Here is a 17110-nt window from a genome sequence, read left to right on the forward strand (position 1 = left end):
GTCCTAGAACCATGATCTTTGTGATCTCAGCTTCCTACGTAGTTAGGACGACAGGCATATTCCACCATAAGCAAGTCATTAGTTGAGAAGGCTTCTTATTTATATGTACAAGCTGGCCTCAAACTGTCATCCCCCAACCTCGGCCTCCTAAGTAACTAGGATTACAGGTAGGAGCACTAATGTCTGGTTCTGTTTTAGGTAGTTTTGAGATAGAATCTTGCTTTTAGCTGGAGCCAGCATGGACTGTGATCTTATTTACACTTTTTGCTATAGCAGGATGACAGATATAAACACCAGGCATAGCTTTTACATTTGAGATGTGGTGGTGCTAATGTTTTGCCTGGCATAGTCTTAAACCATGATTTCCTGATGTCTGCCTCTCAAGTAGCTAGCATTATAGGCATGAGTCAGTAGCAGCTGGTGTTTCTCAATGTTTTAGAGTAAAGATATCAATAAATGTTGGAGGACATATATAGAGATATATTACATATCAGTTAAAATAATTTAATTTTTTAGATAATCATTAACTTAACTTGTATTTTAAGGAGTTATGCATCTGGGTAGGATGTTGACAATCAGAAATATCAAGACAGGAAAATATTTTATGAACTAACTGAAACCATAATATTGGAGCTGACTATGAATGCCAGTAAGTCTAATGACCTGACCAGCAGAGAAGCAGACTGTTCCCATCTGAGCAGAGAAGGAGCTCCTTCCTGGGGCATCTTCTGAGTTCACAGCTGAAGAGCAGGGGAGCAGGTGGCCATGGAGTTGTTGGTCACAGGGAAGGCTGACTGGACACACAGTAAGAAGGAAACCCAGGGACTGGGCACTGAGGACTAGCGCAGAACTGCTGGGAACCTTAGGGAGGATAGTATAACCCTCAAGACCTCTAGCCACCTCGTGGTCCTCAGACTTATAGGTAGAGGGTCTATCACTCTACCAAGAAACCTCTCTCTCAACATACTTGAAACCAGAGCTGTATGTAAACTAAGCAGTAACCTATCTTGGATGGCTTCAGCTCATTCTTGGCCTTGAATGGCCAGGCTCTCCTTAAGAGAGCCATTTTAAAAAAAAAAATGACTGAAAGCTTGGAGACTTAAAACCAAACACCACTGTTCTCTTGCAGTTCTGGGAGTCAGATGTCTAAAATCCAAGTGTAGAAGCATCCCCCAGTATTGAGAGGTCTGTTAGGAAAATCCTCCTTACCTTTTCTAGCATGCTGGGCGTCACATGTTCCTTGGCTCAGGGTCTCAGCTCTGCTCCTTTCTCACACGGTCTGTGCTCTGTCTTTTCCTCTACGTCTAAGGACACTTGTAGCTGAATTTAGGACACACCTGATGATCTCATCCCAGATGATCTAATCTCAAGATCCTGAACTTAACCACATCTACAGGTGTCCTCTCAACAAGGTCACGATCACATGCTCTGAGGTAAGGAGGTGGACATGCATTTTAGGAGGGCACAAATGAACCCATCAGAGTCTGGCATAGTAGCTGCCTAACAGCTAAAAATTATAGCCCTTTCTGCCATTCTTTTATATACAACATCATCACACTCACATGAGAAAGCATGAGGCATGCCAAAAAAAATAGGACAATGTGGCCTGTATCAGGAGAAAATACAGCCAGTCAAGGAAATCCAATGATGACCCTTATGTTAAAATTATCAGTAAAGCCGGTTAATGATAACCACAATAAAAACAGGAAAAACAAAACAAAATATATAAGAAGATGTAGAAATTCAACATAAAAACATGCTTTACAAAAAACCAAATAGTTATTCCAGAACCAGAACTCCTAAATCAGAAAAGAAGAAGCCACTGAAGGAACATAGCAGTAGAATGGCAGCATCAGAAGGTTCAGAGACAAGATGAGGGCTCACATTGTGAGCAGGTTGAGATATCTACTAGACATCAAGCAGGCATGAAGTCCGCAGTTCATTAGCAAACAGATGCTATTTACAGTGCTGACACGTGATAATGACATTGCCAAGGGAAGGAATGTAGATGGGGAAAAGAGGCCCAACAACAAGCCCTGAAGCTCTGGCGTTCACAAGTTGAAGAGGAGGGAGGATAAGTATATCTGATCCATGAATCTGAGAAGCAGAGGTCAGTGTGGAGGAGGAAAATTATGCATGTGGCACCCTGGATAACACAAAAAGAAGTGTAAGAAGGGTAGATTATTCTTTCAGAGAGATTTCTTTTAAACAGAAGTGGAAAAATAAACAGATGTAGAGTCAGGAAATCATGTCCAACGTAACATCATACTTGTGTGTTGGCAGAAATTATCTAAGCAAGGAGAAAACAGATGATACAGGAAAGAGAATTATCATTGGGCTGATCTGGCAGGATAAGATATGGGGTTACGGTGGGATTTGATAGGAAGGGACAGAGGCAAGTGGGTGATACATGAAAATACTGGCAGGAGATGGAGCTATAGCCTGACTGCTTCCTTGCTAGGAAATCTGAGAGTGAGATGGGAAGATAAGGGGGGAAGATGTGAACAGTTAATGAGGAGAAGGGGTAATCTATAGGTCATGGAAAGTCAGGCCCCCAGCCAGCACTAAAGATAGGAAACACATGCATCTGTGACTATGCACAGGTCCAGTCCTGATTGTTTCCTAGCCATATTTAAGAAGCAAGGATGGAGTGACAGAGTCAGCCTCTACCAGAACAGTGTTTCTGACCAGAGAGAAAGATGATGAATGTGTGAGAATCTGGGGCTTACATAATGATCTGACTCGATCACCCATGGAAATGAAGGATGGAAAACAAGTTGGTGAGGGAGAACAATGAGATGTAGGAGGATCGATGGCAAAGAGGGGGCTGAAGATCGACAGAAAGGCAGCACTGAAGGATATGACTTAGATGGACAACAGTAGTGGTGAGAGATTGTAAGGTAGCAGTCACAGAGAGTGTTGCATTCCTGGTCACAGCCTGGCCTATGGCATGACAACCAGGGCCAGCAGTTGGGGTAGGGCAGAGGACAGGATAATCCAGAGAAAGTGACTCAGAGGGCTGAGAAGACAGGGTGAAGTGTTGGAAGGAGATCTGTGTGCACATTGAAGCCATCTAGAAGGAAGACTGGGCACCTGGTGATAGTTACTGTACTCACCAGCTAAAACAACCAATGAAGAAGGGGCATCAGCAAGTACCTATGGATAAGAGGCTATGAGGCAGGTTGCAGATATGACATTCAAAGCCAGGGTATTTTAGGAAGGAGAAGGAAGAAAGAACCCCAGGCTTAGAGAGTATAATTCTCTCCCTTGTAGACCCCCAAGGCTTGTATGTAAAACTAGAGAGGAGGAATGTCCTGGGGGAGAGACAGGTTTTGATTCTAACACCTACCTTTTGACCAAAGAGAGTGATCCTCATCTAAGCCAATAGAGAACAAATCACCCTACTTTGCAGTAGGAACTAAGAACTAGGGATAGCCTGACATATCCTTCAGCAAGCTTTCCAAAGATAAGTTATGCAGAAGTTAAAAAAAAAAAAGACTGAAACTGTTGAACTCCTTCTCACTGGGGCCAAAGAAACAAAGAAACTCTTGTGATTTTTACTTTTCAGACCTTCTGACATCATTGAGGGCTACCTTCCTAACTCACAATGATAGGCTTTGTTTTCGATGAAATTCAGTGGCCTAGCCACCATGCTGCTATGGAAACTAGCAAGTCTGAGGCAGAAGGAGAGGCCTTGGGTTAGTAAGTTGAGCCCACAGCGGCCTTGCTGCCTCAGAAAACTGACCGAAGATGGTGCTTTGAGAACCCATAAATACCTGTGGAAATATTTTTTCAGTTATTACAAATTAAATAAAAACTTCATGGGAAGTGGCTTATTTAATTCATTCAAATCCAACTAGTAAGGTGTGGCCAGAATGGCTAGCAGGGAATGTCTTTCTCCGTCTCTAGGTCTTTGCTTGAAGTGCAATGCAAGTCATAGCCAGAATGAGGATTACTGAGGAAAATAGGACCCCTGGGACTATTGACTTCGGCAGGGAATCAGCAGAAGACGTCCTATAGATCAGCAGCATTTAGAAGCTGGTCTGAGCCTCAGGTTAAAGAAGAGCCCTCAGCATCAAAGGAAACCAGCCAGCTTCTAGCAGCTCTGGATGGGAGAACACCTTTATCCATCCAATTAGCTTACCACTTGCTCTCTGGAAGAACATTCCTTCCTCCTGCACCACTGAGTCTCAATGTCCTCCCCCCACTGAGAGGAAGTAAGAATGCTCATAATGCCCAAGGGCAGTATTTCAAACCTTGGTGTGTGATATGCAGTATGTGAACAGGTAAGCTCTCAGACATTCATGATCACGGACAATGACTGCATCATGGAAAAGTGAGCAAGAGAACTTTCAAGGGAACATTAGGTTGGGAACAATATGTTTTGTCAAGACACTGATCTGAGCTGTCAGGTGGGCTATTACCATTGCATGTTCTGTTCCTGAAAGCAAACACCAAAATGAGCTGAGCTTGAAACCAAGACCCTTTGTAGAACATAGTCCAAGTCCCATCTGCTTCAGGACTCCAGACCGCTAGTATTCTGTGCATATCTCATCCCCTACTAAGTGTCTGGTAGCTTACTGTCTGATCTGTTAGCGGTGCTGATTGCACTGCTCAGCTAGAGGTGCAAGTGGCTGGCTGACAGTAGCTGCTGTGCATTGCTTGACACACATTCCACTCGGGGCAGACAGCCTAGGATGAGTCAGTTCCTTCCCAGCCTCAGACTGTCTGGGAACACACACAAATGTTCGCCAACAGCAAACTCAGAAAAAGCCTCTTCACAATCTTTGCAGTTGAAAAGAAATTTATTTTTATTATGAAATGCTATTTTAAGGATAAAATATTTTGTTGCAGAGGGGAAAACATTTTTAAGATTCCGTGCGATCACTGGCTCTCCTCCACGTAACTCCTGTGGGCGCTTGTTGCCCATCTGATTGGCCTCATTAGCTTCTCCACAAAGCCTGAGCTACCCACACAAGGATACATGGAATTTTCCAGATAGAATTTTCAGAAATCTCTGCAAACCCACCCAGCAGACAAAGAGAAAGGCTTTGGTGGGCACCATGATCAGCAGAGAGGTGCCATGTTGGTCTAGACCCACTGCACTCTTCTGATCCTCTTTGTTATCACTGTTCAAGAGCCCCATTCCCCTGGCCAACACTGTACTCCTATGCCCCATCTGTGTTCACGCGCTGACCAACAGGTGGATGCTGATATCATAGGCTGAGCCACACTAACAAGAAACTCCAACTCATGCCTAACCTACACTCTGCCTCTTAAAAATGAGGGCCTTTGGTTCATACTCCTACAAAACTGATAGTCACTAGAAACCTAGTTGTTCCCCAGGAGCTATGCATCCCAAAATGCTCAACGCATTCCAAGTATCAAGTCCTTTGCTCAGGATGCAAATTCTTGAAAAAGAGTTGAGATATGTCAAAGCAAGGCCTGGGTTTTCTGAGCATCCTGTCTTAAGGCCAAGAATATCCAATGAGGTTGGAGAAATAGGCATGACTGATAATATCACTTTTTCCCTGAAGACTGGTAGACTGAAAGAGACAATTGCTAACTATGGGATGCTATAGTTCTATAGTTTATGTGCTTTGCCTTTCCTTGAAGATATAGAACTCTATAGATGGCCATGACTCGGTCTCATTCTGAATCTCAGGGTATAGCTGGCCAGAGTATCCTAAATCCTGGCCACAGTGATCTACCTAAGGATTTGCTTTTGAGCACATCACAGTCCTCTCCTAGATCCTTGTCTGCCAAGAGCGATAGGGAAGACTACTGCCATTAGGGTCACTGTCCTGCCATGTTGTGACTGCTGGCATTCATTCCAGCTGAATAGAGAGTTTGTCTTCAAGAAGGAAAGGCTGTATCCACAGTGGAAAGAAGCTGGGAGACAGAGACAGAAGAAGACATGGAAGAGGTAGAGATACAGAAAATGGAACAGTGATTATGCAAGGAGAGAGGGCAAGGAAGCAGATAAACAAGGCAACCTGTTCTATGAGACCCTGGATCCATCCAGCTATGCCTGCAGCTGGACTGCACATGTCCTCTCCTGAAGCGAGCAAATATGCTTCACTCCTGCTTTTACTTATACCAAGTTAGCCCTGGAATTCTCTCACTCACAACTGAAGAACTGTAGCAATCATTCCATACACAATTCTTTTGAAGTCTAAAGTTCTACCTCAAGGTCAGGCCAATCATGGCTTTAAGCAGCTACGACTTAACCAAGATAGCTAAGCTGGTTCTTCATTTATCCCTGACTGTCATAAGCCCTCTAGTCTGGTCCCAGGTAGTTACTGTGGCCATGCTGGTGCTGACACACCCCTTCTCTTCTCCACTCCTCACTTCCTGCCAGTGCCTTTTAACTCAGACTGCTTCTTTGATCCCCACTTCATTTCTCAAAGCTATTGTGATCACCCAAATGAATCTGAATATGACTTTCATCTTTCTCTAATCTTTGCAGTCCATAGTAGATAGAACTTCACAGTGCAAATGTGAAGAACACAACCTGAGCTTGTCAGTAGCGCTCCACTGAAGCTCACTCCAGGGCTCACCACTCACACCTGGCAGCGACAGATCCGACATTAGAATTCCGCATGTCTGCTTTCTTTCCCGACATGCTAATTCCCTGTTTTGAATAAGATTTCCAATAGTTATCAGAGCAAAAAAAAACTCAGAAATTTTGTAGTGTTGTCCATGCATTCCAAGCCTTACAATCATTAGTGATCTCTCACATCAGATGGAGTGGCTTGCATAATTTCTGCCGTCTTCTGACATACTCTGACCACTGGCTGCATAACAAATGTTTTTGAAGGAATAATCATAGGCCCAAGCATGGTAAAGCATATCTGTCATTCAACTTATTCAGGAAACAGAACCTAGGTTAATTTAAAAAGTGAGGGACAATTATCTCGGAAAACAAACTGGAAAACTGAATATCCATATGTAGAAAACTAAAACTGGACCCCTGTCTGTCACCTTGCACTAATATCAACTTAAAAGGATCAAAAACCTTAGCATTAGACCAGAAACCTTGAAACTACTACAGCAATGAGCTGGAGAAACATTAGGATTTATTGGCATAGGCAAGAACTTTATGAATAGAGTTCCAGCAGCTCTGCAAATTGGAGAGAGAATCAACAAATGGGATTACATCAAACTAATAAGTTTGCACACAGTGAAGGACACAGTTACTAAGCTAAAAAGGCAGCCTACAGAATGGGAGAATATCTCTATGAGTTATACATTCGACAAGGGTTTAACATGTAGAATATACAAAGAACTCAAGAAACAAAATTCCCCCAAAATAAGTAACACAATTAATAAATGGGCAAAAAAAGCTAAATAGAGCCTTCTTAGAAAAAAACAAGAATGGCCAATAAACCCATGAACAATTGCTCAACATTCTTGGCCATAAAGGAAATGCAAATCAAAACCATGTTGAGATTCCATCTCACCCCAGTAAGACTAGCATTATCAAGAATATAAACAACAAATAATGACAGGGATGTGAATGGGGGAGGGGAAGGAACCCTATTATACTCTGGAAGGCAGTTTGGAGATTCTTCAAATAGATTAAAAATAGAACTCCCCTATGATACCACTCTTGGGCATCTACCTAGAATATTACACATCAGGATACAGTAAAGACAATTGCATGTTAGTGTTCAATGCTGCATTATTCATAATATCCAAGTTATGAAAACAGCCCTGATGCCCTACCCTGGACGAGAAGATAAAAATCCAACACAAACATATATACATATATGTGAATTTTACACAACTACCAAAATAATATTATATCATTTCCAGGGAAATGCAAAGATCTAGAAAAAATTATGTTAAGTGAAGTACTTCAGGTTCAGAGAAACAAATAGCCCATATTTTCTATCATATGGAGAAGTTAAATTTAAAATACAAACATACATATAGAATGCCCAATGCACATACACACAAACAAGCTGACTAAAGGATGATATATTTAGGAGAAGAGTCCAATGGTGAAACTCCTTTGAACAAATAATGAACTGTTTCACAAAATGAATACCAGGAAGTTGAAACATGCTCTGAGTGGGTGAGGACAAAGGAAAGGCACACAAATGGAGAGAGGAAGGGCAAGCAGATGCAGTCATTATATTCAACGTAGATTATAATTGTACTCCATAAATTGAGGTTATAGATGGGGTGGACACATGTTGGGAAGAATGGATGGAAGGGGTGAATTGATCAAGATGCAGTATACTCATAACTTGGCTTCTGGCACAACTACAGAATAAAGATAAATATTTTAAAAATATTTAAAATGTGTTTGTGACTTTAAGTATCACTATTCCACAATACTATGAAATGTGAAATTGATGTCATCATCTAATCTCAATTAAAAAAAAGTGAGAGAAGGGTTGGGTTAGGAGCAATGGGTAACCGTGTCATCAGACACTTGTATTCATATACTGTTTTGTACAATGGGAACGTCTTTGTAGAACCCCTTAAAGATAATATTTTAAATAAATAAATAAATAAAACAAGTGGATAGTGGTGGTGCACACCTGTAATCCTAGCTAGGCAGCAGGCAGATGTAAGATGATCTTGGTCCAAGGCCAACTCTAGGTAAAAACTTAAGACTCTATCTTAAAAATCAACTAAAACAAAAGGGCTGGAGTAAAGCTCAAGAGTAGAGTAGTACATTACTACTTGATTGAACTTGGAGATAGAACTTGTATCCTTCACATGACTGCCCCCCCCACATCACCCTCAAAGCAGGACCACAGACCTAAAATCTGCCTAATCTTATTATATGCTTTTGTTACACTTTCTTTGGTCTGTTTCTCTCTTTCAGCTAATTTGCTTTGAGCTTCTGCAAAAAATCAACCCCCAAAAGGTCTAAATGATAAAAAAAAAATGCTACAAATTAGCCAGAAGTACTAAAAGAAGGTCTCTTGATAGTTACTACAGTGTGCACACATCTCATTTCAGTGCAATGGGGCAGCATCTATTTGTTGTGATGTTCATAATCCTGAAAACATACTTTAGGGCAGAAGTAGAAGGTCAATGTAAATATTTAGACAATGTGTAAGCTTGAGGATTAATCACAGGAATTACTGGGTTTGCTTCATGTTTACCCAGTTCTTTCCATTCATCTGAATTGTATTTTTGATTTTCAAAATCTGTTTGGCTTACTAAGCTTATGGTATTCACTACTCATGTTAAAGAGACAGTAGACAGCTGACATGTAGATGAAGCATCCGCCTCTTCAGGCCTTGTAGGAACCTTTCCCATTAAAAAAAAGTCAGTGTGTTAAAATTAATAATGGGTTGTAGAGAGATATTTTCATACATGAATTTCTTTAAATCACATTTACCCTTTCCAATTACCCCTCCTCTTTTTTCTTTATTTCCCTTTTTCTTTCTTCTCAAATATCACACTGCAAAAGGACTCTAAGGTACATGTTGGCTGGCCTTTCCTTTATGTGTCCCTGAAGGCCCCCAAGGTTACACAGTCCAGCCAGATGGCCAAGGTCCTCTTATGGCTATTTCAAAAGTACTTAAATTCAACTTTTGACAGCCCCGCTTACCACACCTCACATGCTCAGCAGCTACCTGGGGCAACTGCCAAGGCTTGAAGAGAGGGGACGGGCAGCTCCATCTCTGCAGCAGTTCTATCAGTGACACTTCCTCAGAGGATTGGATGACCACATAGCCAAGGATGTGGAGTTGGCCACCTATCCATTGGGTGTGACAACCTAAGGAAGGGGAGGTGAGGAACAAGAAGGGGGAACCTGGGGCCCAATTTAAGCCTCCATGATCTTATTCTTGAATAGATTGCGTTTTGGCAGCAATTGAAAACATGAAACTGAGTCTCAACAGATGAAGATCACTGCTTTAATGCCAAATCTGGCTTCTGGGTAGGAACAGACAATTCACATTAATCATCAGAGCAAGACGTTCTCTGGGATCACAGTACAATTGACATATGAGGCCCAGGAACAGATCAAGAATGTCCCACAAGAGGATATCAGGCCAGATAGGAAAGAACCCCCCTGTGCCATACTATGGAAGCAGCAGCCATTAAGATAAACCCAAGCAGAACAAGAGATGCTTGGCAGGGACTAGGGACACATTCTCCAAGGCCATGCTGCTGCTTCCTGAGGGCAGAGCAAGGCACAGTGGTATGGAATGTTCGTCTTATCTAGGAAGCTGAGGTGCAAAGGAGAATGCACAATATACAAAAGTATTCTTTTCTGTATGGGAGATACTATGGAAATATGCCACGATCAGACACTACTGCAGACTTTCCATGTCTTCTGACAGCACCAGGAGAACGCTCCTCATTGGCTCAGAGCAGAGAGATTAACTTGAGTTTTGAGATGGCTTCAGCCAAGTGAAGTGGGCCACACTCAAACAGCAATCTGGACCCTTGTGCTGCAGGCAGCATTTCCCATTGAAGTTCCATGGTTTTGAGAGCAGTTGATTATTACTAGAAAATCACTAGCAACCATTACTGTTCCTGATTCCCACCACATATTAGCCATTATGTATCCATTACTACCCGGCAGTCCCACTGTTGTTCCTACATTATTAGTATAATGGCCTCATAATAGGCTCAGATTCTTTGACATGTTAAAATACTGCCATGACTCACTATGTCAATATTTCAGGGGAGAAAACACCCTCTACCATGAAATAACACATAATTTAAATTACTCAAGCATTATATAATACTCAGCCAGGCTTATAATAAGCATGCTGCTTCTTAAAGTTGCAGTGGTAGTAGCTCAAAGGCACCCACTGGTGCAGAATCTCCTGTGGCTTATAAAGACCTGTTCTTTTGTTAAAGAACATTTTGGAGACATCTAGTTAATGCCAAGGGTTCCTGTATATTTGCTTTGTGTAACAGAATAAGTAATATGTTTCTTAGTAAATGTTAATTTACTGTCATAACCAACTATCAGCATATTTTTATTGGCAACTCACACATTCCTTCCCTCATTCAAATGTTTGTTGCCCATCAAATGAAAAACCTGGTGCTGTACTCCAGACACTAAGGATGAAGTTCACTTGACTAAACGTAAGAGTCAAAATATTCCTTCCACTAGCTTACAACCTAGCGGACAATATACATTATAAAGAAATAAAGCAAGCTGGGTGCCGGTGGCTCTTGCCTGTAATCCTCGCTACTGTAAGGGTTGAGCTCTGAGGATCATGGTTTGAAGCCTGCCTAGGAAGAAAAGTCTGTAAGACTCTGATCTCCAGTTAACCAGCAAAAAGCCAGAAGTGGAGCTGTGGTTCAAGTGGTAAAGAGTCAGCCTTGAGCTCTGAGTTCAAGCCCAGTATTGGAACAAACACCCACAGAGAGACACACACACAGACACACAGACATGGGGAAAAAACATAGAATCTAACATCAAGTAATCATAAGTCTGATTATAGAGATTGAATTCAGGTAAAAAAAATGAATTAGTCTCTCATTGTAGCAAGTAGAAACTGAGGCACACAGAGAAAAGTAGACTTGGCCCATGACATTATTAGTTTAGATCTGAGTCTCTTCTTCCTTCCCTGAAAATGAGAAACAAGGACATAAGAGAATGAGAAAGCTAGCGTGGGGGACAGAACATAAGCAAGACCATGGGAATATGAAGTGATTAGAATAATGGAGTAGAAGGCTGTCATAGGGTCCCCTTGGACATTTTGAAGATAAATTTGAAGATAAAACTTTACCTCTTCAGTCACAATACTGAGTTTGAGCTTACTTCAAAATTTGTGAATAGGTACTACTTGAGAATGGGCAGGATTAACAATCCCAGAAAAGTAACAAAACACAGCGACACTAGGGGTAAAATAAAAAGACATCTGCTAGAAAGACACCAGAAGGCTAAACCAAACATTAGCACAGGTTCCATTGACAACTTTTTTTCTATTGTTTTAGGTTTTGTTTAGATTCTTGGGACAGGATCTTACCAAGTTGTCCAGACTGGCCTCAAGTTTTTAATCCTTCTGCTTCAACCTCCAGAGTGTTGGAATTACAGGTATGTAATACAATGGCTGGCTCGAATAAAGATTGTGTAAAAAATAAAGATTGTGCCTTTACAATTTAGAATGTCCCAAAGTATCTACATGGAACTTGCATGGGCAAAGATTGTACCTATTTTCTCCAGACTTCCTTGTTTATTTATATATTTTCATTCATACACAACTAAGTCCACTTCTGCCGATTAGTAAAAGCCTGTCTGCTACTCTCATAAACCAAAGGTTTGCTTTGGGAAACAAACTCTGCTTTCTCTGCTTCTGTCACACATATCCTCACCCTGTCCCCACATCAGCTCAGTTATTCTGACATCAAGATGCACCTTACAATGGAAGAACTTCACCAACTGCCAACACTAGAAGTCAGCTATAAAAGAGCTGCTACTGCCCAGGTGGGTGCTGACTGTAGTCAGTTCTCTAAGAACAGACCCTTACATTTTTCAAAGCAGAAGACAGTGTGACTTATTCACATAGCTGCGAGTGAAGTATCATTATCAACTTAAAAGGGAAGCTGTTAAAAGCCGAGTCAAGAGCCACTGCTCAAATTCTGGTAGTTTTCTATTTTTCTCCAAATGTAGTTGTCTCTAAATGTGGCAGAATATAGAATAAGACAGACTAGAGGAGGAAGACCAAACTAGGAGGACTTAGGAGGGAACACTTAAGGGATAGTTCTTTAACTCAATATATGATGGGGAAAAATGGAAAGGAAGTCATGTGATGCAGCTCACAATTTTAAGATCACTTTGTGTCAGGCCCTGGTGGCTCACACTTGTAATCTCATCTACTCAAGAGACTGAGATCTGAGGACCTTGATTCTTAACTAATCTTGGGCAAAAAGAAAAAAAGTCCACGAAGCCGGGCACTAGTGGCTCACGCCTATAATCCTAGCTGCTGAGGAGGCTAAGATCTAAGGATCATGGTTCAAAGCCAGCCCAAGCAAGAAAGTCCGTGAGACTCTTATCTCCAATAAACCACCAGAAAACCACAAGTGGCACTGTGGCTCAGGCGTAGAGTTCTCGCCTTGAGCTGAAGAGTGCAGGGACAGCGCCCAAGCCCAGAGTTCAAGCCCCAGGACTGACCAAAAAGAAAAAAAAGTTCATGAAACTCTTATCTCCAATTAACCAGCAAAAAGCTAGAAGCAGAACTGTGGCTTAAGTGGTAGAGTGCTAGCCTCTAGTGAAGAAGCCAAGTGAGAGTGTGAGGTACCCCAGTACAGGTACAAAAAATAACTAAATAAGTTAATTAATTAATCAAGTGCATCTTTGTTTAGAATGGATTGGTAGGTAGGGTCTCAAATGGATCCAGGGAGACCAGCTAGGAGGGAGCTACAGTGGACCAGGTAAAGGAGGAGTTTTTGGCTCTCACTTGGCAAGAACAGGTATGACTGAGGAAGGAAGGGAAAAATGTGTTATCTGGACTTGGATGCAACTGCGTTTTGTGCTTGACTATCTGTGGTAGCTCTGAGATGTGCAGATATTACAGCGACCTGGTTTGAGTCACTTGGTAAATAAGACTGCCATTTATGAAATTGAGAATTGGGTATATTAATCAAAGTATTTCAGTCCAGGACAAACTAACAAGAAAGACACAGAAGATGTTAAGCACCAGTTAAATACACAGCTGAGAATTAGTCCTGGCAGTGGATAGAATTTGGAAATCATTTCAAATACAAGGCCCTGAAAACCAACAGAATGGATGGAGAGGATCATGTAGAGAACAAGAACAGGCAGAAATGCTCCGCAGCAGCATTCATTAAAATCACCTGGGCAAGTTTTGTAAAATATTGATGTTTGCTGAGTATTTACATAGGCAGTTAGGCTTGAGATCTACCTGCAAAGAAATATTAAAAAAGCAAAGGGGCCAAAACCTAAGCCTTAGAAAATGCCAATATACAGAAGTTAAGAAGAGGAAACCAAAAGAAGACTCTAAGGAAGGGGAAACAACGAGGAGGCAACAATGCTTGATAAGAAATGTACTCATTATCTTGCCCACGTAATTGTAACTCCTCTGTACGGTATTCTCACAATAAAAAAAGTTCATCCAAATGATCTAAAAAAAAAGACTCTAAATTCCCAAAGAGGTAGATGACAACAGGTAAACATAATTGCACAGAATCTACAATTAATAATCACCACTCCTGCAGAGCATGGTGGATTTGCCTATACTACCAACTACCTGGGAGGCGAAGACTAGGAAAACCACAAATTGAGACCGGTCCTGGAAAAAAATTAATGGAGACCCCCTTCTCAACAAATAAACCACATGTTTGTAACTCCAGCTACGTGAGACACACAGAAGGACTGTTGTCTGAGGCGCCCCAGACAAAAAGATGTAACTCTACATGAAAAAATCTAAAGCAGAAAAGAATGGGCTTGTAGTAGAAGGCCTACCTAACAAGCATGAGTTGATATCCCAGTACCACCACAAGAAAAAAAAAGACAAATGACCAGCATGCCCTACAAAAGGGAGTCTGATAGAGACAATATAAGAAGGCCTTGTCATACTCCCCTCCCTCCCTGCCCCATTGAGAAGCAAGTTGCCGCTTTCAGTTTATGTTTATCAGTAAACATTGGTTATATGTGATGATATGGTAAGTAGAAGGGTTCCCCAGAGAATCCCTAGCAGCCACTCAGTCCTGGTCACTGTAAAGGTTAGCAAACACTACCCTGGTGAAGTACAGCCAGAGCAGCAGCACATTTGTATCCCTTGATCATGTCTGAGGACAGGGATTTACACTTTCAGTGCACAGACAATGCAGTGGCCAACTGGGATCAATGTAGATTCTGACTCTGGAATAAACCCCACAAATCTCTAAGGCATGAATCCTAAGAGGTTTTTCTTTGTTGTTGTTGGTTTTAATGTACTATGTGATTTTTTGTTTCTTCTGTATGTTCTTCCCCCTATGCTATATTCTCTGTTGTTACTGTATTTGATTTAGGTACCCTGATATTGTATATACATTTGTTAGAATTAGGGAAGGGAAGGGGAACAACAAAAATGGTGAGACAAAGGACAAAGAGGGGGAACTGAGGCAACAGCGATATACATAAGATAATATGTAGGAAATGGTCTGTGCAACTTGGGAAGGGGTTGAGGGGGAAAGTAGGAGAAAATTGAGGGAAGGGATAACAAGGTTGATAAGAAATGTACTCATTATCTTACTTATGTAACTGAAACCCTTTTTACATCACCTTGACAATACAAAAAAAAGATAATAAAAAAGAAAGTGTCTAGAATACGTCATCTGTGCTAGACCTTGAAATGCTAAATCCAGATTTTGAATGGATGGTCAGTGACCAGCACACCTGCCTTGAAGCCTGGATGTGCAGTCTTGCCTGAAGACTTTTAGGTTTGTGCTCTGTCTGCTCTGCTCTTCAAACCAGCAAACACTTTTTATTTTGTTTTTTTAAACTGTTGTTGGTGTGTGTGTGTGTGTGTGTGTGTGTGTGTGTGTGTGTGTGTGTGTGTGTGCGCGCGCGCGCGTGTGCACGCATGCATGCATGCGCACACATGTGCATGTGTTGGTACTGGATCTTGAACACAGGATTTCGTGCTCTCTCTTGGCTTTTTTAACCAAGGCCAGTGCTTTACCACTTGAGCCACACCTCCTCCACTTCCAGTTTTTTGCTGATTAATTGGAAATGACAGTCTCCCAGACTTTTCTTCTCAGGTTGACGTTGAACTTGAATCCTCACATCTCAGCCCCCTAAGTAACTAGGCTTAAGCACCCAGCTAGTAAATGCTTTTTCCGGGCTGCCATCACACTAGTCTGTACCTCTAAACCACACCACCAGCTCCTCTTCAGCTTCCTGCCTCTGTTTGGTTCAGTGATATGAACTCATCTTCCAGGTGCTGGGGACACACACCTCTTTTCTATCAACAGGCCCCTTGGGGTTAGGACAAGACTGCCCCCAGGAATGTGGGGGTAGTTCTGCCATTCGTATCTTAAAGGAATTAATACAAACACTCTCCATGAAGTCCCAGGGTTGATGTGCCAGGAATGATCTTAGGAGTAAAAGCAGAAAAGGATCTTCAGCTATTTCTTAAGCAGAGATCCCCTTCTCCCTGCCCCTCATCCACGCCCTCCCCTGTCCCATAGTCAGAGCCATGCATCGCCTATGATTTCTCTATTTACAGGTCCAAAAAAAATCTCATGAGCAATCACTTGCCCAAGGAATTGCTTCCAATTTAAAAAAGAGAAAGAACACACAAGGGTGTATATGTATGCGCCCATATGTATCTCATGCATGCATGCATACAAACAAACACAGATGGAGCACATTTAATCTCAAGTTTCCCTGTCTACAGGTAGTAATTAAAGGCATTTGGTGTTTGGGGGAAAAAGCAACATACATACAGGTATGTTATATACGTTTCTTGTGTAAAAAACTTTTTTTAAAAAAATAGTAAGGTAGTTTACTTGCATAGCATTATTATATTATTATTATTATTATTATTATTATTATTTATTGTAAAGGTGGTGCACAGAGGGATTATAGTTATATAAGTCAAAAACTTCTGGAGAAGCCATCTCTCTCACAGCCTCTTTATTCACAACACTCACTGTCCTTATGATAAATTTTCAAATTTATATAAGGACCTGTACCTTGAGCTACGGAACAGGGATTCTGACTTATCTCTACAACCAGACTGTGAGGTAGGTTCAAGTTTTAATCTTTACTCTGAATATTTAGGAAGGAGAGAGAAGGGGAGGAGAAAGGAAAAGAGAGGAGATGAGGAAACTGAGCTTTGGAAGTGAGATAGAGTGTTCACCATCTTGTCTAGACCGTCCATTCTGGGGTGATTTTGTTCATTTATTTATTTCTTGAAAGATATGCTTCCAGTGGTAAAAATAGCATGCCAATGAAACAGGATGTGTGAGGAAGAGACCATGTTGAGTATAATTAGCTATCAGTATTGGTAAGGGCGCTGGAATGTCAAAACTGCAGCTGGTCACACAGTACACTTCTAGAAACTCAGGAACACAGCAGAGAAAATATGTGTTCTTTAAAGCTAAGATGAATTCAACAGATTTTTTTGTCACTCTAAGGGAACACAGTGGGTTCCTATGGCTGAAGGACTGG

At 41.5% G+C, this 17110-nt stretch overlaps 1 protein-coding gene and 1 long non-coding RNA gene across 2 annotated transcripts in view; one reads left to right on the top strand and one right to left on the bottom strand.

Moving 5' to 3' along the window:
- The window catches only part of L3mbtl4 (L3MBTL histone methyl-lysine binding protein 4), a 374322-nt gene that overhangs the window by 184998 nt on the left and 172214 nt on the right, over positions 1–17110 (bottom strand). The window lies entirely within an intron of this gene.
- Positions 78–4021, top strand: LOC138831618 (uncharacterized). The gene is made up of 3 exons (XR_011373404.1): positions 78–167; positions 1310–1433; positions 3910–4021. It is a non-coding gene; the product is annotated as an uncharacterized lncRNA (long non-coding RNA).

This window comes from Dipodomys merriami, unplaced genomic scaffold (genome assembly GCF_024711535.1).
Source record: "Dipodomys merriami isolate MVZ:Mamm:240054 unplaced genomic scaffold, mDipMer1.0.p SCAF_2, whole genome shotgun sequence".
NCBI lineage: Eukaryota > Metazoa > Chordata > Mammalia > Rodentia > Heteromyidae > Dipodomys > Dipodomys merriami.